General features: G+C 44.5%; 1 long non-coding RNA gene across 1 annotated transcript; it reads right to left on the reverse strand.

Annotated features, from left to right (window-relative positions):
- Nucleotides 1-22,045: 22,045 nt before the first annotated feature.
- On the reverse strand, nt 22,046-23,723 carry LOC115385044 (uncharacterized). The gene is made up of 4 exons (XR_003931014.1): nt 23,536-23,723; nt 23,274-23,419; nt 22,914-23,158; nt 22,046-22,766 (listed from the first exon to the last, which is right to left on the reverse strand). It is a non-coding gene; the product is annotated as an uncharacterized LOC115385044 (long non-coding RNA).
- Between the last annotated feature and the right edge of the window lie 1,639 nt (nt 23,724-25,362).

Raw genomic sequence — 25,362 nt, forward strand, 5'->3', positions numbered from 1 at the left:
GCCTGTAAATATGGAAGACCTCTTCAAAACTGACTTCACTAGCTACTGAATGGTTCTTTATGGACTCCATTTGAATTATTGATCAGTCTGACTTTAGTATTTTCACATCTACATTCCTATAAGTTTCTAGGTTGAATAAGTCTTTCTGTTGTTGCTTTAATGTGAAGAGCTGATGTTAATATGTGGTGTTGGACAAAATTTGACACATTTTCATTATTATCTTTTTTGTTTGTTTTTCCAGAGCTCTTCCGCTACCTGGTGGCTAACCCTATGGACCCAGGTAATGGCTCATGTTCAATTCATTAAGTCAGATCTAATGTTTCATAGTTTTGAAGTTTCTCCATGAATGATTCATCCGGTTCATATAAAGACTCTGATCTGTCGGATCTGTCTGGACGTGACGTGACACTCTGCACTGACTGATGTCTATAATTCGGTCTGTTGGAACATAGCTTTAGAGTTGACCAAAACCGACCTGGAGGACCTAGCATAGCACCAACGAATCAACTAAGAAAGAAACTGAGAAAGGATGACCTTCATTTTCTGTCAAAGCAGCTGTTTGTGATCCAGATCCTCCTGGAGCTTCATCACTGCTAACAACGTAGCATTAGCATCAAATTCCGACAGGAAATCAAACCATCTGAATCTCTCTCACCTGATGAGATTAAATGAAAAACTGAAGAACGTCAGTGAGACTGCAGGATGTGAGAGCTGGTTCTGCTCATGTGATTGTTTCCTGATGTTCCTGATGTTCTCTGGTCATGTGATTGTTTCCTGATGTTCCTGATGTTCTCTGGTCATGTGATTGTTTCCTGATGTTCCTGATGTTCTCTGGTCATGTGATTGTTTCCTGATGTTCCTGATGTTCTCTGGTCATGTGATTGTTTCCTGATGTTCCTGATGTTTTCTGGTCATGTGATTGTTTCCTGATGTTCCTGATGTTCTCTGGTCGTGTGATTGTTTCCTGATGTTCCTGATGTTCTCTGGTCTCTTCCACAGAAGCTCGAGCTCGTCTGAGAGAGAGGATGATTGAGGTTATGGAGAACATGGGGTTGGACTGTCCATTTGACCATTAAAGGTGATGTCAGACGTTGAAACAGCTCGTCTTTCCTGTTGTCTTCTACAATCCTCATGTTGACTGAAGTCTGATGTGTTTTCAGGGACGGATGGAGGCGTCTTCTGGGACCAAACATCTCCAGATCACCTTCACCATGGATCACTGCTTCATTCATTTCAAATCATGTTCTAAAATTAAAGTCATCTTCTTTTAAAATCGTCTTCATCTAAAATGATCTTCTTCATCTAAAAGCATCAATAAAAATCTCAATGAGAACATCTGTGTTTGATTATTTCTTATCTGACTTTTTGGAGTTTTTAACCTTTGAAAATTTTAACCGTGGAGACGATTTAAAAGGTTTTCAACATCAGAAACTGACCAGATGAACACCATGATGGAGCATTTATTTCTAAATGATATTTAAAACATGTGTGATGCCCCATTCGAGGGGATAATGCAGCCTTTCAGAAAATGTTACCCATCTAAATGTTTTGAAGATGATAACTGCTCCTGCAGCAACATCAGAAACACCGAAACTATGTTCCTATATGGACTAAATTGCTTCACTCAAGACACATTTCCTGTCCTTAGAATTGATCGATTTACATTTTGCTAGTTGGAACATGAATGGATTGAACCAGTCAGTCAAGGGTGCAGCTTGATTCAAGAAAAAAACTGATTTTGAAATTATTATTTCATTTTTCATTCCCTTTTACTAAAATTTATTTCACCAAGAAAAGAAGCCTATTTGAGATAGAGATGTCTTTTATAAGGGTGACCTGGCGAAGAGCCCCACAGCTCAAGTCACAGCATATTTAAAAGCAACACATTTACCAGTATACAGCAGGTTTCAGAAAACAGCTTCAGGTCCATTTAATGTTGTCTCTATGTTACGGTACAAACAACTGGACAGTCCAGCAGTCACTTAACATCGATTTTACAATGTAGAAACATGTTCGGAATGTGGTCCGATCATGAGTTATGGCTGTGCTTCTCCCCGTCAAAATACACCTCAATGGGCTATATGCACAGCTCCATTACTTCCTGAAGTTCAGACAGCACCTTTATTTCCTGTGTTTCATGATAGGATGAACTGATTAATCCAGGTGTGTCTGACCTCATTAAATGGCCAGACACACCTGGATTAATCAGTTCATCCTATCATGAAACACAGGAAATAAAGGTGCTGTCTGAACTTCAGGAAGTAATGGAGCTGTGCATATAGCCCATTAAATAAACGAATATTCTACAGTTCAAGCAGGTTTCTCCTGTAACATTTTTATGATTATAAAGGACTACTTTTAAACTGATGCACTTGACCTGAGCAGAAATGTCTTTCCTCTTTTTCACAGCTGCAGTGTGTTACACTACTTTATCAAAACATATTTAAACATGCCAATGAGCACATTAAAATGAAAACCCCTCACTACACTTCCTGGTGATGCTCTGTTGAAGATGAGACACTCATTTCAATAATAATAATAAGCTATCTATATTGTCATCATCTCTCATATCTCCTCACTGTCTGAAAGCTGAGCATTCTCAGTCTGCAGTCTGGCCTCTGAGATTCAGCGTGTAAACACAGGACTCGGCTCGAGCCACCAAAACTTTGGCTTCCTGTTCGTGCCCAAAAGGAGCAAGGGGTGGCCCAATACTCTGCACAGGTGTTAGTAGCTCATGCAGTTGCGTTAGCTATGGATGCAGAAAGCAACAAAAGAGAAAACGGTTGTGGGAGCAAAAATTTAAAAAGAGGGGCTACGACTGAGAAAGATAGGAGGTCTGGGTCATCACCGGTGGCTTCCCAACGGTGCAGAGAGCTCTGCTTTGAAAACAGACGCAGAGCTGCCATCTTTCTGCTCAACAGTTGAGTGACACTAGCTTTACATCGTGCTCAGCGCTTCACATGAACACAGCAGCCTGGGATGTTCGTCATGGTCTGATCTGCCAGCCTGCACAGCTGTTGTGATGTGATTTCTTTATAACAGCAGTCGCAGAGTGTGGCTACAGTGGGCAGCTAGCCTTAGCTGCACAGCTTAGCCTCATGCTGACCCACAACAACGTGGCTATTCCAGCTGTTTTAGCCCATCTCACATCACTGCTTTTTTTTCTATCTTTGTAGTGTTTGCAAAGTGTGTTATAACCACAGAGATGAAATCGTAGCTTTGCTAACACAGTGTAGTCCGGAGCCTTGAGCCCGTGAGCTTCGCCATGGCATGGACTGCAGGAATGGGTATCCCCCTCAGTGGTTTCCAGTTAACCATCCTCCAGATTCATATGACCTAATCGCTACAGGGCTGTCGCAGGATTGGAGGTGGGCTGGTGCGTATTCTAATCAGGGCCACAGTGGGTCTGAGCAGGGCCATGGTGGGGCTGGTGTGGTCTGAGCAGGGCCATGGTGGGCCTGGTGTGGTCTGAGCAGGGCCATGGTGGGCCTGGTGTGGTCTGAGCAGGGCCATGGTGGGCCTGGTGTGGTCTGAGCAGGGCCATGGTGGGCCTGGTGTGGTCTGAGCAGGGCCATGGTGGGGTTGGTGGGATCGCAGCAGGATAAATGTATTAAAAGCTTTTACATGCTCTGTACATTGATTAGAAACACAATATAATTTACAAAGCACATTTTGCAGTTGTGCAGTTGACAGCATTTTTCATTGTTGAGGAGTATACTGGAAAGTAAAGAGTTTTGCAGTTTCATGTACTTGGTTTAATTGTGATTTGTCTTATTGTCTGGTTTGCTTCAGGAAGGAGAAAGACACCACGATGCCACACCATGCCAACCCACACCATCACCAAGAATTCCCCCCGCCACCTCCGCCTGTGCTAAGCACTGGATCTCAGTGTCTCTCACAAAGGTGGAGGTAAGCTGTTTCAGTCATATTTTGCTTTTGTTTTCTCCGTTAGGCACTTATTTAACATCATCGTGTTTTAAAAGAAGATGGCTCGCTTCAGTGAGCGGTGCTATCATTATTTGTATGACAGTGTTTTTGTTGTCAAGCAATGTTGATACTGTAATTGTTCCAGACTTCGGTTCACACTAAAAAAAAAGATTGTCGAACTATTAAAAAAGAATTTTTAAGAAGGGTGCTCTCTGTGGCACCATTATTATAAGCCATGCTGCTGTTGGTGTTTGGAGACAGTGATGCAGTATTATTGTTTAAATCACAGAAGTAATCATTAGCTGAAGGTGCTTTGTGTCATTACATGTATGGGCAAGTGAACAGCAAACTGTCACAGACATGGAGTTTTCAGACCCTGAAGGTGAAAAAGGACGGCTGTATCCGTGACCTCCAACAGTCTGTTCTGAAGAGGAGACTGTCATCTGATGCAGGCTCACCACTGAAAAAGGAACCAAGGCCTGATGATCCCAGACGACTTGGGCTTCTTCCAGATGTGACTGCACCAAGCGCCAACCTCCGCTGGTGAAAAGTGAAGCCATTGCGGAAGTGCAGAAAAGCTGTAATACAGGGAAATTCCAGCAGGGGGCAATGATGTTGGTTTCAAAAAGAGTCCAGGTCTCACTGGAACCCATTCCAAAATCCCGAGTGAAAACAGCCTGGTTCCAGAATATGTTGTGGTCTCTGTCACTAGTTTCTACAACCATGCTGTCTTCACCAGACTCTGATTTTCATATAAATCATCTGTTGATTTGATTTTACAGGATAAAGTTTTACATAAATCGGCCAATCACAGCACTTCCTCTGTTCACATGATGTGGTCATGTGACAGGCTGGACCAATCACATTCGCATCCGCTTTCAGATGTTCAACATGGAGACGTCCTGCTGAAATCCTAAACACGGGATTTTAGAATGCTATGGGGGACGCCACCTAAGCTTCATCCACCTTTTATATGCAATCAGTGGCCTGCACCAACCACAGAAGAGCCCCTGAGGTCATAGGTCAGCAGAGGAATAGGTGAGGCTTTTTTCTCTGTGGAGTCATCGTTGTGGTCTTCACTGTCGTCCAGTAAAAATTGTATCAGACTAGATAGATAGATAGATAGATAGATAAAACTTTATTAATCTCCCAAGGGAGAAATTCCGGTGTCCAGCAGCACACAGATCATCCACATGCAAATAAATAACAACAGTACAATAAATACAAGTGCTCGGATTGTACTTGGTTTGGCTCAGGCACATCTGTTATACAGCCTGATTGCTGAGGGGATGAACGACCTCTTGAAGCGCTCAGTTCTGCAGCACAGTGACAGGAGCCTGTCACTCCGCTCACTTTTTTGAGCTGCAACTGTGTCATGCAGTGGATGTTTGGAGTTCCTCAAGATACTCTGCATTAGAGCCCCCATCCTCCTCTCCAAGACTGCCCCAACAGAGTCCACCTTCCTCCCCATCACAGACACACACCTCCTGATCAGTCTGTCCAGCCGATTGCTGTCTCTTTTTGTCATACTGCCGCCCCAACAGACAACCCCAAAGAAAACAGCACTTGCAACAACAGACTGATAGAAAATGTACAGCATGTCACCACACACGTCAAAGGATTTAAGTCTCCTCAGGAAAAACAGCCTGCTCTGTCCTTTCTTATCCAGGGCCCGAGCCTGCTCCGACCAGTCCAGTTTGTGGTCAAGGTGCACACCCAAGTATTTATAGGTGTGAACAACCTCAATACTCTCTCCGTCGATGATGACAGGTTGATGAGAGGCTTCCTGCCAAAGTCAATGATCATCTCCTTCGTCTTCGAGGTGTTCAGAATAAGACCATTGTCCCTGCTCCAGGTGGTGAATCCCGCGATGAGCTCCCTGTACTCTTTTTCATCCCTACCCTTCACACATGCCACAATTGCAGTGTCATCTGAATACTTCTGAACATGACACGCAGCAGATCTGTGAGCAAAGTCAGCAGTGTACAGTGTGAAGAGAAAGGGGGATAGTACAGTCCCCTGCGGTGCACCAGTGTTGCTCAACAGGGTCCCAGATACACACCCCCCGAGCCGGACGTATTGTGACCTCAGAGTCAGGTAGTTGTGGATCCAGCGAACAAAGAGAGGATCCACTCCCATCCTCTCAAGCTTCCCCTTCAGTAACTGAGGCTGGATGGTATCAAAGGCGCTTGTAAAGTCGAAAAACATCAACCTCACATAGCCTCCAGCTCCCTCCAGAAAGGAGAGCGCCTGATGGACCATAAACAAGACCGCATCGTCCACTCCCATGCTGTCCTGATAGGCGAACTGAAGGGGGTCCAGCCCCCCCTCCACTTGAGGTTTGAGCAGCCGGAGCAGCAGCCTCTCAAAAGTCTTCATCACCACGGATGTTAGGGCCACTGGTCTGTAGTCCTTCATCCCTGCAGGCCTTGCCACCTTGGGCACTGGGACAAGGCATGAGGTCTTCCACAACGCAGGGACACGTCCAGTCTGAAGACTCCGATTGAAGATGGTTTGGAGAGGCACAGCCAGCTCTGACGCACACTCCTTCAGCAGCCGTGGTGATATCCCATCAGGCCCTGCAGCTTTCCGTCCATGGAGCCTCCTCAACTCCACACGTACCTCCTCCACAGTGAAGGCCGGCGCATCAGCAGAGGTGGAGCAGCCGCTGGGTGGAGGAGAGGAGCAGGTCACAGCAGCAGAGGTGGAACAGCCGCTGGGTGGTGAGGAGGAGCAGGTCACAGCAGCAGAGGTGGAGCCGCTCCCGGGTGGAGAAGAGGAGCAGGTCACAGCAGCAGAGGTGGAGTGGCCGCCGGGTGGACTAACCATGGATTCGCATTGATTTTTTTGAAGGACATTCCCAGACACAAGAATGATGTAGCATCATGTCAGCAACTCCCTGGATATTACTCTTGCTGCGGAAGCCCTGCCCCTCAGCCTGGGACCAGACTCCAAACCAACACCACAAACCCTTTGTGGACCTGGTCAGCTCTTCAGCCTGGGACCAGGCTCTGCTCAGTACTCCCCTGAAGGCCTTTCCGGACCTGCTGGATCAGCTCAACTCAGTTTGCTCCCCACAGTATTCCCCCATGCCCTGCATGGCCCATATCTAGCCCCTCTCAGCTCTCCTTTAACCTTTTCTTCTGTGATTCCACAAAATAAATATCAGTTAATGTAGTTATGACTCCTTGGTTCGATGATTCACAATAGGAAAGCACATCCATCCATCCATTCATTTTCTACCGCTTACCTGGGACCGGGTCGCGGGGGCAGCAGTCTTAACAGAGATGCCCAGACTTCCCTGTCCACAGACACTTCCTCCAGCTATTCCAGGAGGATCCCGAGGCGTTCCCAGGCCAGCTGACAGACTTAAACTCTCCAGCATGTCCTGGGTCTTCCCCGGGGTCTCCTCCCGGTGGGATATGCCCGGAACTCCTCCCCAGGGAGGCGTCCAGGAGGCATCCTAAAGAGGTGCCTGAACCTTCTCAGCTGCTCCTCTGGATGTGGAGGAGTAGCAGCTCTACTCCGAGCTCCTCCCTGGTGACTGAGCTCCTCCCCCTGTCTCCAAGGGAGCCCAGCCACCCTACGGAGGAAGCTCATTTCAGCCGCTTGTATCCGGGATCTTGTCCTTTCGGTCATGACCCAAAGCTCATGACCATAGGTGAAGGTGGAAACGTAGAATGACCGGCAAAATTGAGAGCTTTGCCTTTTGGTTCAGCTCCTTCTTCACCACAACGGACCGATACAACGACCGCATCACTGCAGCCGCTGCACCGATCCACCCCATGAACCCTCGAGCACTGTATGACGGGTCTGGTTCCACGACCAGGACGAAAACCGCATTGCTGCTCCTGAATCTGAGGTTCGACTATCTGTTGAATCCTCCTCTCCAGTACCCTGGAAGAAATTTTCCCGGGGAGGCTGAGGAGTGTGACCCCCCTATAGTTGAGGCACACTCTCCGGTCTCCCTTTTTAAAAAGGGGACCACCACCCCAGTCTGCCACTCCATGGGTTCTGTCCCCAACCGCCACGCGATGTTACAGAGACGTGTCAACCAAGACAGTCCCTGCACATCCAGAGACTTAAGGTACTCAGGGTGAATCTCGTCCACCCCCGGTGCCTTGCCACTGAAGAGCTTACCAACCACCTCGGTGACTTCATCTTGGGTGATGGACGAGTCCACCTCTGAGACCTCAGCCCCTGGTTCCTCCACACAGAAGACATGGATGTGACGTGGAAGACATGGGATTGATTCCACCGTCCAATAATATCTTGAGGTCAGGTAGTTGAGGTCAGCACCTCCCCTCCTCCACTGTAAACAGTGTTAGTGGAGACCTGCTTTCCCCTCCTGAGGCACCGGACGGTTTGCCAGAATTTCTTCCAGGCAAACCGGTAGTCCTCCTCCATGGCCTCCTGAACTTCAGACCTGAGTTTTTGCTCCACAACCACTCGGGCTGCAGTTCACTTAGTTTCTGGAGTCCCACGAGCCAACAAGACTCGATAGGACTCCTTCTTCAGCTTGACGGCAGCCCTTACTTCCGGGGTCCACCCCCGGTTTGGGGATTGATGCCACGGCAGCACTGGGGACTCTAAGACCACAGCTCTGCTGCTGCTTCGACAATGGAGGTGGAGAACATGGTCCACTAGGAGGTGGTAGTTGAAAACCCTGCTGACAGAGGGTTCCGCCAGACGTTCCCAGCAGACCCTCACAACACGTTTGGTTCTGCCAAGTCTGTCCAGTTTCCTCCTCCACCAGCGAATCCAACTCACCACCAGGTGTTGAACAGTCGACAGCTCTGCTCCTCTCTTCACCCGAGTGTCTAAAACACGCCGCCAGAGGTCAGATGACATGACGACGATACATGAAATTGACTCCCCGCTTAGTGATCATGTAACACCGTACACAATTTACAAAAAGGTCTTTAGATACAAGGGCGTACCCAAAAGAATCTGGAATTTGACTGTAACTTTTTATTTCTGACATTTCAAAATAAAACATCACTGTCGCCTTCAAAATAATCTCCATCCGCATTAATGCAGCGCTCCAGCCATGTCTCCCACTTCACGAATGTATCGTGACACCCGTGCGTAATTGTGCCATTCTGAGCCGGCTGCGATTTGTCTGTCCCCTCCTCCACATCTGCAAACCGCTGTCCTTTCATCTCTTTCTTCAACTTGGGGAACAAGAAAAAGTCACTGGAGGCTTCATCTGGCGAATAAGGCGGATGGGAGAGGAGATTCATCTCATTTTTCGCCAGAAACTGCGTGAGGCGCAGCGCCGTGTCCGCTGGCGCTCTGTGGTGGTGGATCAACCGGCTCCACTCCGCCACGACGCTCTGCTTCCTCCTCACATCCTCACGGAGCGTCTGAGGACTTCCTGTAGTAGTCCTGATTTACAGTCTGACCTGGAGGGACAGACTCGCTGTGGACGAGACCCTGGACAGCCGAGAAGCAGCTCAGCATTGTTTTCACGGCTGAGCGGACCTGACGCGCCGACATCTGGCCCTTCTTAAACCCCCGGACCACTCATGGACCTGAGTCTTCCCCAGAGCAGCATCCTTGTAGGCTTGCTGCAACAAGCTGACTGTTTCTACTGCTGTTTTTCCAGCAAAAAGCAGAATTTAATGTTTGCGCGCTGCTCTGGCTTCCCAGTTAATGTCGCCATTTTGGAAAAAAAATCGCAGACCGCCTCTGCACTCTGTTACTATAAATAGCGCCTGACAGGCGTCAGTGTCGCTCTGGGAGCTCAGATTTCTCACAGATGTGCATGAGGCTTACCTGCAGCATATCTGACGGCCAGAAGTCGGAACTCATTATTATTATTATTTTCTGACCAAACTCCGGTTTCTTGTGGGTACCCCCTCGTATTTTCCTTATTTCTAATAATATTGTAAATTCTGTTTTTTATTGTCATGACAATGAGCGTCTATAGCCTTCAGGGGTGGAGCCTGGGGCCGAGTTTAAATGGAGGGGTGGCTTGTTTACATCTCAAATGTCAACTCACTCTCTTCTCCTTTCCTCTAAAACAATTCTAAGAAGGTAAGGGGCCTGTTCAGATTTGTGTTGTTGATACTCATGTCTATGTCGCCCTCTGAGAGACTGCATAAGACCCATGTCCAGCTGCAGCCAAAACCCACTTAGCCCACTTAGGGTCAGTGCAGTTATGTTGCATGTTGCACCCATGTGACTAAAACCAGATGAGTCCCACACAGTTTTTCCCAGACCCACACCACGCCCACTGAACCCACTTATAGTTCATGTAGGGCCCATGTCCATGTGATCCAGCTCTTGCCCAGACTCATCTGGCCCACATTGATACTGTGTGGGGCCCATGAAGCCAGCCTACATGGTTTCCCCATATGGCACCCATGTAGCTAAAACCACCTTGGACCTGCACAGTTTGTCCAGTCAAAGCCCATGCCTTGTCAGGACACACACAGCCAATATGTAACACGTGTGGGCCCCTCATGGACATGCTGGCTGGGTGCTGGAAATCGTTTTGCTTCCATTAACTTCGTGCCTGTTGAATTTCAAGTCTTTTGTATCAGACGCCCTGTGTTCTGCTCAGTGAGGTGTTGCACTGCAGATTATTTTGAAACTAAAATTTGTCAGTCAGATTCCTCTATTCTTAAATCCTTTGAACCTCTCGTTGCTTTGTTGGTTTGTTGCAGATCCTCAAGAAGAAAGGAAGTTGTACCAACACAGCTTTGATAAGAAGCCTCCCCCAACACTCTGTGTCCTGTATAAAACCCTGAGTTCTCCAAACACCGTCACACTGTCACACCGTGGAGAAGGGAAGATGTTTGGTCTGAAGACTTTCCTTCTGCTGCTGGTTGCTGGAGCTGTGCTGGTAACAGGTGAGACTCTCAAACTGGTCCTGTATCTTGAACTTCTATTTTTTAACTGTGGAGAAAAAAAAAACAATTTGTGTAAGTGACATTCTGAAAACGTCAGCATCTGCTCAACCTTTACAATGTTTGACTGAGATTTATACAGCCTTATAGTAGTTTATTAACAAGATTAACAAGGAAAAATAACAACACAAAGTTGAACTTTTGTGTACATTATAAATGATTAATGAAAATGACAGATTTTCCTGATTATCAAAGATAGCTGCTAATTATTGAAATGAAGGGCCCTGATTTACATCAGATAAGCTCGGTGCACCTCTCTTGTGAATGGGAAAGAATCACAGAAGATCCTGTTCTGTCTCAGCCGTGGTTTTATTGTCTCGTTAGGACACATGTTCATTCAAACATGTCTAAAACTGGTTTAATCCAAAGAGCAGAGCTATGAGATGAAACAGAACTGGTCCAATTCAATGGTTCAAATCTGTCAAATTGGATACTTGCTGAATGAATTCAACAGCTCATTAATGATCTTGAAAAGTGATTCTCAGTGTTCAGCCATCGTGAGCTCTCTGAATCAGCCTGATGAAACCTTTTAGAAAGAAATGAACCAAAATTTGATCTCAAAGCTTGTTGACCCAGCTGATTGACTTTGAGTTGTGAGCAGAGCTATTTCATGGTGATATTCTCTCTCTTTAGTTTCCTTGACCTCAGCTGATTAAATATCTAAATGCTAAAATCTAGTGTGGATCCATTTCCCTTGGAAACTTTATTAGAGGCAGATTTTTGAGCATCTTCCTGCTGTTTGACTGCCAACAGGACAGCGTTCTGGGCTGGTGAGAATGGTGCCCCCAGCAGGGCCAATAAGATCCCAGAGATCTGTGGATCCTCAGGGATCTCAGGAACCAGCAATACTTCCTGAACTAGTGAGAATCCTTGGGGAATTACTTGGGCACCACTTCATGATTGATGGTAGGTGAAGGCAAGCATTTGTTGAAAAAGTGTCTAATAAGGGAGATTTAAAAATGACCTTGGTGCTTTTCTCGTTCTTCAGATGAAGGTGAGGCTGGGTCTCCTTTAACTTCAGGTAAACGCCACTCTTGCTTGAAACTAATCTGAAAACTAACTTATTTATTACCTGAACAGAGAAACAAAGTGTGGCTTAAAGAACATCTGTCAACATCATTTAGCACATATAAAAGGTAGCATTTAACATTTAACTAGCAGGTAGTATGTATAATTTTAGCACTCTGTCGCAGAGTGATGTAGAGAGACACTGTGTGTACTGTAGAGTCAGTCGTAAGGCTGTTGGAGGTTTGTGTACCATCCACATTGAGGTTTATGGCAATGCAGTCTTCACATCACATCGAGTATAGGGGATAAGTTAGAACTAACATTACTGAATAAGCACTGTATGGTGAAGAAGTTGAAGGTTAGTACTCCTGCCTGCTTGGACTCCTTTAAGAAAGTACTGAGGTGCAGCTATTTATTCTAATATTTCTGATTTTCTTACAGATCTAAGAACAGCCATACAGGGTGAGTGAAAATATAGATACCACATTCAGTTTCCATTTATTGGTTGATGTTGTTGATGTAACACAGGTGATTTTGTTGCAACAGCCATTTCTTTAGGTGTGATGAACAGTGTCTGCTGATGACACTGTGGTGTCTATTCAGCTTGTAAAAATGGAAAATCTCTTCAAGCCTCACTTCACCAGCTACTAAATAGTTCTTTAAGAGTTATTCAATTTGAATTATTGATCAGTCTAACTTTAGTATTTTCAAATCTACGTTCATATGTTTCTAGGTTGAATAAGTCTCTCTGCTGTTGGTTTAATGTGAAGAACTGATGTTAAATATGTGGTGTTGGACACAATTTGAGACATTTTCATTGTTTTTTTTTTTTTTGTTTTCCAGTATTTTTCCGCTACCTGTTGGATAACCCTATCAACCCAGGTAATGATCTCATGTTCAGTTCATCTAGTCAAATCTAGTGTTTCATAGTTTTGAAGCTTTTCCATGAATGATTCATCTGGCTCATATAAAAACTCTGAACTCTCAGATCTGTCTGGATGTTAAGTGACACCCTGCACTGACTGAGGTCTATAATTCGGTCTGTTGGAACATAGCTTTAGTGTTGACCAAAACCGACCTGGAGGACCTAGCATAGCACCAACGAATCAACTAAGAAAGAAACTAAGAAAGGATGACCTTCATTTTCTGTCAAAGCAGCTGTTTGTGATCCAGATACTCCGGTAGCTTCATCACTGATAACAACGTAGTATTAGCATTAAATTCTGCCAGGAAATCAAATAATCTGAAAGTCTCTCTAACCTGATGACAAGTTGTCACATTAAATAAAAAACTGAAGAACGTCAGTGAGACTGCAGGATGTGAGAGCTGGTTCTGCTCATGTGATTGTTTCCTGATGTTCCTGATGTTCTATGGTCTTTTCCACAGAACGTCGAGCTCGTCTGAGAGAGAGGATGATTGAGGTTATGGAGAACATGGGGTTGGACTGTCCATTTGATCATTAAAGGTGATGTCAGATGTTGAAACAGCTCGTCTTTCCTGTTGTCTTCTAAAATCCTCATGTTGACTGAAGTCTGATGTGTTTTCAGGGACGGATGGAGGCGTCTTCTGGGACCAAACATCTCCAGATCACCTTCAGCATGGATCACTGCTTCATTTAAAATCATCATCTCCATTTGAAGTTATCTTCTTTTAAAGTCATCTTCATCAAAAGTTTTCTTCTTAATGTAAAATCATTTTCATTTAAAATGATCGTCTTCATCTAAAATCATCACTGAAAATCTCAATGAGAACATCTGTGTTTGGTTATTTCCTTTCTGACTTTGTGGAGTTTTAGAAATTAGAAAATTTTAACTGTGGAGATGATAAAAATTTTTCAACATCATAAAGTGAAAAGATGAACACCATTATATAACATTTATCTGTATATGCTCTTTAAAATATGTCTTTATTTCCTTGTTTTAAACTGTCTTTTTCCCAGAAAATGTGTCTGATGCCCCGTTTGAAAGGACAACACAGCATTTCAGAACACTTTCCACATTCACGTTTTGAAAATGGTGTATGTTTCTACAGCAACAGCAAAAAAAAAAAAAAAAAAAAAAAAAAAAAAATCACTGAAAACTATATTCCTACATGGACTAAATTGTTTAACCCAATGCAAATTTTTTGCCCTCACAGATACAAATCAGAAAATTTAAATATCGTGTAAAAGTTGTTTTATTCAGGCAATTCAATATAAAAAGTGACACCAATGCATTTTATAGACTCATTACATGCAAAGTGAGATATCTTCGGCATGCATTTGTTGTAAGTTTGCTGATTATGAGTTGCAGCTCCTTACAACTTCAAACCCAAAAACTCAGACAAAAATAATTCTGTGCAAAGCTTCAGTATTATGGGCTCAAAGTGTCACATTCATATCACGTAGGTCATCCAAAACACCTCCAAATGGTCCAGAGCCTTCAAAAATCTAAGTTGAAGGTTGAGTTACAGGACTGTATGCGCTTTTTCAGGATATTCCAATTTTCTGAGGAGTACCTGTATAATTGATTGATTTGCATTTGGCTGGATGGAACATGAACGGATTGAACCACAGCATATTTAAAACCAACACATTTACCAGTATACAGCAGTTAAAAACGATAAAGTGCAGATTGCTGGGAACAGCTTCAGGTCCATTTAATGTTGTGTTTCTGTTGCGGTTCAAACAACTGGTCAGTCCAACAGTCACTTAAAGCTCGTGTCCGGAGTTATGAAAGAGAGAGGGTTTTTTTAATCCAACGTCTGGAGGCTCCGCCCTCCCTCTGCTTTCATGAACGACCAAGCCACGCCCCTTTAACTGTGCACGCTGTTATCTGTGGGGTGAAAATGAGAGCCTCTGAGTCCTGCAGCATCCTCCATGTTGAGCTGTTTCCGGTGGATGTTCAGCAGACAGTGGATATATCTGCTGCAGAGCTAACTCTCCTCTGCTGGGCGAGCGGCCGTGCTCTCTGGCTGCTCCACACTTTGATTGACAACACGAGAATGCGGAAGCTCGAAGTCTATTGGCTGAAGCTGCCCAGCACTTTTTCGGATAACATGGGGGTCTATGAGATGAAGGCGGGGCTCATAAATACATTTTAATATTGCTTTATGCTAATATTATATTGTAGTATGGAACCAGACTGACACATTGAAGCTCTGTTGAAAAATGATTCATACGTTGGAAACGAACGGAAACTCCGGACACCAGCTTTAACATTTTAAAAATGTAAAAACATGTTCGGAATGTGGTCCCATCATGAGATTACTCTGAGGAGTACCTGTTTGAAAAATGTTTTTATATTTCACTTGAAGTTGCTGCCAAGTGTGCTTTGTCCTTGTTATTATAACGAGGGAACTTCTCATTTATCCCGTTCCCTCACTTTATTATAGTGAGGCAACGCTTTATTCCGCCCCGTTCACTTTCCTGTTTGTAGGGAAAGGAATACCTAATGAGCCAAAGGAAGATAGAGAAGAAGAAAGGAATACCAAAGGAAGGGTGTCCAGCAGCAGTCCCTGACGTCTTTCTGCCTGGGGGAGCTGCTGCAGCTGATCTGTATCAGCAGGAAACTGGATTAGCTCTGAAAAGGGAATCAATTTTTAACTGTCAGAAGACTGCAAACAGCTGGCTGAAGCAGAGTTTTGTTCTCATGTTAACTTAGCGTCACTTTATCAAATGGACCGTTCCAGCACTTTTGATGTGCCCAGTACACACTTTCAGTTTGTGCTTTAAAGTGGAATCTTGGAAGAACAACAGCGAACCTGAAACCAGTGACGTGCGGTGAGCTTCATGGCTGGGGAGGCACTCACGTGGTCAGTCAGATTTACAAACGTTATATGAGCCTCCAGAGCAGCCTGTTCACAAGCACACAAAAATAAACGCATTTAATAAAAAACAAAATAAAATAAAATGAAACATGTTTCACAAAAAAAAAACTGTTCTTCATGCTTTGGCTTTTGCCTACCATACGTACACTTTCAGTGCTTTGGTTCCAGCACAAAAAAACGCACATTTAATTTAAAAAATGTCATTATGGTCTTAACTTTACTTCTAAATGAACTGGGTGAGAAAAGCAGGCAGGAAAAGCAGAAGAGGCGCTTTCTCAGTGGACGTCCACACAGCCAGGCTTTTCTGGAGTACCAGTCCGTTTTAAAGGTGCGGGTCTTCCGATCTGTTCTGAAGCTAATCTCTCAGCTCTGGCGCCGGTCTGCCTCTAGCTATTATTTCCTCCTTCCAGCGGAAATCCAAAGTTGAGAATTGTTTTAGCTTCTGAATATAATCCTCCATTCCCAATGTATGACAAGATGAGAAGAAAAAATTAACGACTCAGCAGTTGACAGCTACCTGTCTTATTCCACTGCCACCGCCTGGCATCATTAGCGCCCCCTAACATGAGGCCGGAGAACTGTCGGCCTCCATTATGCTTCTACGACACCGATCGTCTGGCACAAGAAACACATTACAGAAATAAAGTTGCTGACAGAAACACGGCTCATTATATAAATCAGCTAATCTATGAAAATTTAGTTCATGAAGTATTCGTATCTGAACATTTAATGGTGACATAAAGAGAGGTCGCTGCCCTCACCTCAGGCCCCGTCAGACCTGTCCTCTGGATGTGGGCGGGGCAGCGCTGTGTCCGTTGCCTAGTCCCTTCTCAGTATTTTAATGGTAAACGTGAAAATTAAAATATGATATCAAGACGGTGATGTCAAATTGATAATTAGTTTATAAAAATCACTAGAAAATACAACAATTTAATTTATTTTTCATTGTATTTTATTTCCATGACAGGGCCTCCCCTGCCTCCTCTGACTGCACCTCACTGCCTGAAACATATCGATGGTTGACATTACACCACAATATTAAATTCTACAACCACAAAATATGCCGATGCAAAATAAATTCATAATGAATTTAACTTCCTCTCCTTGAATAAGAAAATAGAATGACTGAATTCTTTGGCAACATTTTTCAGAAGAAAAAATGTCCTTCTATCAGTATCTATTCTTCATGCATATCTGTGAAAAAGGACAAAGCAGCATGAAGACCTTTGGCCTGATGCACCTTCATCTCAAACTCTTCTGCTCTGCCATTCAGACAGTAGTGTGCGTTCAACAGCCATTCCTCCACACACCTTCAGCATCCCTGGAGAGACTGGCAGCATTTGGAAAACACTGGCTCTGACCTGGATAGGAATAAGTAATCAGAAAAAAAAATGTTAGATTAAATGAAAACTTCAAAATGTATTTATGTATTAGTTATTTTTAGTGACAACTTGTGTGTTATACACATATTTACAAACCAGACAGCTGAGGGCATCCATGATGCCGCGTGTTGCTGCTGTGCTTTCAGCTCTTGCTCGGTCAGACAGCAGGGTTACAGTTTCAGTGACATCTTGCAGGGCCTCAGCAGCTTTTAGCTGATCAAGTTTCCCAATGATTTCCTGTAGGCTCGAATTTTCATTGGACCTTTGCCTATAAAAGGTACAGTTATTTTTTCAGCAAGTCTGAAACATTTGTAATTTGTATATTTGCATTAAATATAAAATTTAAGTACTGCTAGTTCTTTTGAAGAATAATCATGAAATAATTTATTATCACCACTCAGAAAACATTAATTAGGTAAAGTCTCACCAAGAATTAAAATAGTGTTATATAGGAAAAGGGAGGGTAAAGATGTGGTTCTTCACATCAAATGTCACGATCTTGCTTTAGCTCTTCAGCCTTTCTGGAACTCCAAAAACCATCTTCAAAGATGGCATAGAGTGTTCTGCAGTTCTGTTTCCAGAAACTGGAACCTTTAGGAGTCTGCAACACGGCTATTCATTTACGCTGAAACTAATAAAGAACTAGTGATAACACAGCTGACTTGTTTGCCCTGAGTCCACAGTTTTATTTCCTGGGCTGTCTGAGAGGATAATCTCAACACGGCTCAAGGCCTCCTTCACTTTTGCTGTCATCCGTTCAATTGTTGACTGGATTCTGTGAAGCGAATGACCACGGTCCTGGCAGCTGTTCATTTGTCTTTGACAATTTCTGCAACATGTATCGACCTAGGATGAAGACGACCACAACATTTAAATTACCTTAAAAATAATACATTCAGTAAAACAGAATGTTCTCATGGAATGCCTTTACCACAGCCCGGGCCGATTTTTCAGCCCTGCTCCGCAGCAGGGTCTAGTTGGGCAGAGTTGGGCTGGAAACGTGACGTCAAACACCTTCTGGTCGCTGATTGGTCAAAATCACTGACCAATCAGTGAGAAGCAGTGGCTCAAGTGAAACCTGAAACCTGAACTGCCGCCATTTCTCCAAAGTGCTACAGACGCTGGAAGACGCTAAACACGACCTGGGAAACATATCGCCATGTCTGCAAAGCGGTCCATTGTCCCGTGGCCGGTAGCTGAAGTCCAGACCTTCATTTCCTGCTCGGGGAAGAGCGGATCCAGCGAGAGCTTGGTGGCGCCAGCCGGAATGAAAAAATATTTCAGGAGCTGTCTGAGGCCATGTCTGTGCACGGCTGCCACCGGACCTCGACCCAGTGCCGTGACAAACTATACAAGTGGAAGAGTGGCTACAGGGAGAACAAGGACCACAACTCCAGAAACACGGAGGTGGTTCACGGAGATGGACGTCATCTACGGCAAGCACTGGGAGGGACGGCGGGAGCGACTCGATGGCACTGACTGACTCACCGGTGGCGGACAGTGGTAAGATTCTGGTGAACAGAGTTGTGTAATGAAGTCGGGAAAGGTGTTTTATTATGCGGTAAGATGTGATTTCGGGATCGAGAAGACTGCATCAGCTGATACTGCTCTCACGAGTCACGCCGAGCTCGCACTGGACCGGCTTCTGCACAGAGAACAGCAGCGATGTAACTCACACCGGCTCCAGCGCTCTGCAGCAGGTCGCCAGATCCGTCGCTATCCCTCCAAAACAATGTGAAACCCGTTGAACTAAAAAGCAGCCCAAACCGCCGTCTCTGTTGAAAAATGCACATTAAAACCGAAAAAAAAATGTTTTTGTATTTTACATAAAACACGTCACAAACACATTACCATTGCATCAACCCACCTGACGTGTTCCAAAGAATCCTGTTTTTAGCAGAAACCCACCCAATCTGGCAACACTGAGCCGTTCCGATCACAGATGTGTTTTGTGCAATTTTGGTGTCGTCTGACTTTCCTGCAGTGACGAAGTACAAAACCGTTCATTCTTCTAATGTGTATAATGACTACATCACGTTGTTGTAGTGAAACGACATGTATTTTGCTCATCAGCAGCCTTAAAATGGTGCAACAGTATTGCTCCGCAGCAGACACAAAACATGTTTTAAAGCCTGTTCTATGGCGGGGTTTGGAGTTTTGAAAACTCTCGGTCCCAGGTAATGTTGCAGTTTGACGTGACTTCTTCTCTGTCCTTGTGTCTGTGTGAGCAGATTCTGATTTGTTAAGTGAAGACAGTGTGGTCACCCCACCTGAACCTGGAGTCCGTCACAGAAGGACCAGCCTCTCAGCGGGCCAGAGCGTCAACCCCAGTGCCGTCTTCTCCACCAGCACTGGGACCATCTTCAGTGCCGGCTGCTCTGCAGCGCAGGTTCCCTCCCATCAGTTCCCACACACAGCTCTATCGATACATATTTGTATTCTGCTATATGTCTCACATGCCCAGTTCACTCTGCACTCACTTTAAATATGTCTGCATGTGTGTGCGGGTGTGTATATGTATGTAGATATGAGTACATGAGTGCTGGCATATGTAGGTGTGTGTATGTACAATCAGTACAGACCATCTCGCACCTCACTTGGGCTGAGGCGCTGCTGCAGCAGGTCCGTCCCACGCCGCCTCATGCACAGCCCCGTGTCTCTCACAGAGGTTGTGGAGAGCGCAGCATGGCAGCACCACTGTCACGCCCTGTGCCCCTCCAGCCATGTGGGGGTATCCTGGGGCAGTTTTGGTTTTGTTTCCCCATTTTTGCATGCCCTGTCTCACCTGCTTGTCTGTTCCTCATGTTCTCCTGCCTGGTCTCCTCCCTCGTTAGCGCCCTAATGTGCCTCACATGTGTCTACCTTATTTAAAGCCTGAATCCTTCACTTGTCCTTGTCGGTTCGTTGTGGGTTGTCCGTGTGTTCTGTGTCCCTGCCTGCACCTCAGCTTAGCTTGCCCTGTGTTTTGTTCCTGCAATAAACAAGCTGGACTCTGCCTGGCTGCCTGTGCGTGGGTCTTTCCATCTCGCACCCGTGACAACCACTTCTGTCACAAGGCGGACGTCACAGTCTTTCCTCTGCAGCAGGCATCGCCACCTGCCCTTCAGCCTCCCAAAGGCGTTTTCCACCACCACCCTTGCACGACTGAACTTCTTGTTGAAGAAGTGCTGCTCCGCTGTCAGTCGGCCTGTGTCGTGATATGGCTTCAGGAGCCATTTCTGCAGGGGATAGGCCGAGTCCCCCAAGATGTAGTGCCCTGCTCTTATCCCCCCAATGTCTCTGGTGTGGCTGGGGAAAAGGGTTCCCTGGCTGGCCCGCTCCCACAGACGCAACAGTCTCAGAGCCCTGGCGTCATGCATGCTCCCAGGTTGTCCAGCATAGGCATTCCAGAAACATCCCTCTCCATCCACAACCGCTTGGAGAATGATGGAATGCCAGCCTTTATGATTGAAATAGAGTGGAAATCTGTGGGAGCAATGATGGGTATGTGGGAGCCGTCGATGGCACCGACACAGTGTGGGAGCCCCCACCTGCTTTCAAAGTACGCAGCCAATTCCCGGAACTTGTTCTCATCCGGAACACCCACAAGTTCCGGTGTTGTGCCGAAAAAAGACTGCCTGCCGAAAATGACTGCCCCCAACGAGAGCGCGCATCAACGTGTTTCTCTGTTTGTCCACTGCTCGCATACACCATGTGGATGTTTCATGAGTAAATGCCAATCTGTCACAGGATACAACTTGCCTTTCAATAAAGAATAATGCCTTTAGTTGTTTAAAGGTATAATGGATGACTTTCTCAAAAGTCGAAGCCAAACGTCTGTTACTTGCTTTTTGAAAAACGCGCATGCACCAGACCATCCTATCAGCTCTACTGCTCCTCCTGAGGGAACGCCTATCAATGTGGAAGTGTGCGAGAGCGAGCTCATCTTCCCCGGGCGTGCACAGCTCTGTTTACAGTTTCTGCAATCGGCCTCGCTCATAAAGCTTATTTTCCAAAAGAGTTACAGTTTCATTATGTCAGACTCGCCATCGGTCAGTACTAATCATCTGTTTTCTACAACCGAACAATTTGTCAGTATCGGATTTTTTTTTTAAAGCAACAGTATAATACTGGAATAGTAAATACAGTACATAGGCTATTGCCGTGTCCAAATACTATAGCATGCTACGAGCTAATAAATCACGTTATCGTTTAGCATCTAAGTTGATTTCTTATTTTGTTGTCCGTCTGTTTAGAGCTTTGAAGAGGAAGCCTTGTGGGGTCAGATATTGTTTATGAGCCACTGCTCCCTACACCCCAGGGACCGAGTACCAGCAGAGGTGTGCAGAGAGGCAGAGGGAGACAAGCACGGGGGTCAAGACCTCGAAGAGCAACCGCAAGCCGAGGGAGAGGCAGGACTCGGGGCAGAGGCCGTGGCCGTCTACTGGCTGACCTGTCACTGGAGGACATCGCCAGGGTGCAAGAACTCCAAAATCAGAGGATTGCAAGAAATGTGTTACTGAATAATCCAATCTTTGACTACCACGACCACTATTGTTATTGTAATGCATGTCTGGTCATAGGTGTCAGACACAGGGAAGAGAGTTACCTCCCAAGGAAGTACTGACAACTTTTGAGACTTTATCTCTTCAATTTTTATTCTAATGTACCCCTCTGCATGTGTGACACAGGGACAGTGTGCATTGGTGAATACACTCAAATCAACTTTAGCAAATGCATGTACTGCCTTTTAGTAAAGTAAATTTCTCCATTGTGAGATGAATAAAGTTTTATCTTTATCTTACCACATTATTACAATTTGTTGTTACACATACAGTAAATACAAATTGCCTGTTTAGCTCAATTTGGCCAAGAGCTAATTATTAGCTGTTTGGTTTCACAGGCTCGGATACAGAGACTGACCCTGGATGTGTGTCAACAGCTCCTACAAAGATGCCTCACCCCTGAACCTAGTCTCATCTTTGACCTCCTGAGTCACACCCCTCATCCCCCTCCACCTGGGCCTCCTCATCCACAGGCACCGAGCTGGTGTGTCTGTGGAAACTGCAGAAATATGCTCACACTACTGGAACAGAAATGCTGTCAACAACAACCACAAAACTGCATATCACTGTTGCCTCACTTGGAAGTGTACATCCTGCAGGAAGATGTCCTAAGACTGGCCAAACGGATCTGGAATGACCTTAGGGCAGAGGAGGACTCCCAGGAATTAGGAGAACGTCACAGGCAGTTTCGCTATGCTGCTTACAGGAACTTTGTTGTTTGGCAATATGGTGTACTCGGACCAGGAAACAGAGTTGTGATCCCCAGTTGTTGCGTCTGGAAGATTCGGGATCGTTTTCCAGACCCACATGGCATTGATGTAGTTTTTGTTCCAGCCAGAGTGTAAACTTATTGTGTACTTTTGTATGCATCCTCTGATTGAACTGTATTCAAGAATATACCTTTACTAACACTGTGTCAAATCAAGCTGGATGAACATTTATTATTTGATACTACACTTTTTACTCAGAAGGTTAATATTCAATTTTTTTTTTTTTAATAAAATCTTTCTTACATATCATCTATGAGAAAATGTATAAAGCACATTGTGGATGGAAGACATGAAGACAGCATCCACTTGGCATCTTTCACAAGTTGCTACACAGAAGTTGTAAGCTGCGTTCTCCTCAAGGAAAACAGATGTCTTCATTAGATCTACAAACGGGTCAAGGGTAAGATGGTTGGCCTGTCCAAAAAAAAAAAAGGGGGAGACAACGGGACAAAGTTACCAAACTATTAGTACTTTGCCGATACACAATTTTAGATGGATAGAACTACATGTAGCAGTGCACAGTACATAATTCAACTAAATAAGCACTTGTAGACAACTCACCTAGCCCTCGGCGGGCTTTGTGCTCCTTCAGCTCCTGTACTGTAGGGGCTGGGCCACCCGACAAGGGCCCAAGCCTCCGTGGATCATCATGTGCAGGAGGCTGCTTCCCTGCCATCCCTCTGGGAGCCAGCAGTCTTGATTGCAGAATGATGCTCTGTAGATCTGGGATGTACTTGGAATCTTTCTTGTTCTTGATGGTGTATAGTCGCCACATCTTAGATCTTTTGTTAAAAATTCTGCCATACCTTAGAGAAGAAAAACAAGAATATAATAATATGTCACAGGATATACTAATGTAACAATAAAAATCTGTGTGCCATCTTTAAATGGACAATAGGTAAATAGTGCAAAGACACTTACTGAAATGAGTCATCAGCGTTTTTGCGTGCTCCTCGGTTGAGGTGGTAGTTGTAATACAGGCCTGCCAACTGGGTACGAGCAAGCAGAAGCATTTTGACACATACATAAGTATGTGGTTGTGGAATGACTCCAGGTCTGCAGTTGATCTATGCACAAAAACACAAGCCAAAGAAGTACATGTGTGAAACAGAAATATACAAAATATTTAGATTTTTTTTTTTTTTGGTTGATAGGATTGTAACTGCATTCCTACAATATGTACCTGAAAGAGAGATACTTTGGAATGTTCTTCAACCAACGTGCATCATAAACACTTTGCTGGAGTCATTTATGTGCTGCAGAACTCTTTGGAATCCATTCTTTACTCCTGTCTTCCTCCAAGGTGCCATGGTGACAGGCACCAAGGTACCGCTCATGTACTCCAGTCACATGATGCAGAACGCCTGTCCACAGATCCTGTAACATAAAAAAAAAAAGAATAATCTGTACTACTGTGGTTTTGACTTAAAATATAAACTGTAATTTAATTTTACATCCAAGTATACATGTGACAAAATAACTTGAAACATAAAAATAAACTTGCCATGAAAGATTCATATGCTTCAGTTTCCTTGCAGCAGTACCAGAAATGCTTGGTGACGTCTCTGTTCCAACTCAGAAGCAAGAACAGTCCTTCTCATGTCCGGCCTGAAAAGGTTACTGTAAATAAATGATTAAACGGTATCTTACAAGAGGGCCAATATTTATCAACATCAGTACATACTGCCATAATCTTTTTGCTTAGGTTCTTTGCACCATGCCAGATTTCCAGGCTGTTTGACACCACAGTCGTTGTATTCACCTCTGTCTGAAAAATACAAAAGGCATCATTAGTATTCCTTACAACTATAAACTTGTTTCTATCCAAACAAAGAGTGTAGCAACTTGCTACTAGCAAGTCACTTACTAAAAAGTGCAGATATCTGTGTATTGGTATCTGTGCAGAATTCTTTCACATTCCACAATTTTGGACAGAGACTGTCCATAGTCTCCATGAAAGTGGTCTTCTCCATAGCCACAGAGTTCCCTCCAACTTCTCGTTTGTCCTTGTTGACTATTGACACATTTTGTTTTTGTCAGACATATAAATTAAGGTTATTCCACTTTATCTACGTATGTGTAATGGACAACAGAATTCCATTTGAAATTATAGCAAAGCCGGTGCAACATCACCCTCTAGTGACGTAGCAGGGTGTGTGGCATCGCAGACAGGATCTTGCTGTGGTAAGATGTACTCACGCATGATTCACAATGTCCCGAAACTGATGCTAACCCATGCCTCTGCTGTGGTCCGCTGTGTTGGACAGTGGTTTCACATGCCCACCATGGAGCTTTCAGTCCCAGTTGTGTCATGAACGATCTATTGACACAAACAGAAATGACATAATTTATAGAGGAATGACTCATGATATTGGAGCATGCCGATAACAAACCTGGATGTATAAGTAAAACGAAAACACATGTTTTTCAGCAAATTAAATACTGCAGCTGTGTCCTCATAAAAGAATGCATAATACTTTGCCTTGTCACCTTCTTGCAGTGGTTTACAGATGTTCTCTTTTCCCCCAGTGGATCCAGGAAGATACTTTTTTTCTGTGCTGGTAAGATTGCCTACATATAGTATGAAGATAATTATATAAGAAATGCGCTGTACCAATAACTTTGTAGAGTCAGAGACACACACACACACAGAGGAAAGCTAATTACTACCAGCATCCAGTGATGGCCTTTGTTAACGACCCCGACAATGTAGTCATAGAGCTGTGGTTTGGTCTGTGACATAAGATAATACATCAAAGATGTTGAAGGATATTATTATATTGTGCTGTATTGCATTAGTACAACAACATATAAGAGACAGTAGTTTACCTTAATTTTGGTGGTGTTTCCATCCCAAACACTTGTCAGCTCATGAGAGTCCAGCACAAATGCTTGCTTTGAGGTTTCCTGGTTGTATTTTGTAACAAGCATCTGTATGTATGCATTAATGACCTGTAATTTATAAATCAAAGGTAAAACAACACTTCTCAGGGCAAAACAAAAAAAAGTG

This window comes from Salarias fasciatus, unplaced genomic scaffold (genome assembly GCF_902148845.1).
Source record: "Salarias fasciatus unplaced genomic scaffold, fSalaFa1.1, whole genome shotgun sequence".
Taxonomy (NCBI): domain Eukaryota; kingdom Metazoa; phylum Chordata; class Actinopteri; order Blenniiformes; family Blenniidae; genus Salarias; species Salarias fasciatus.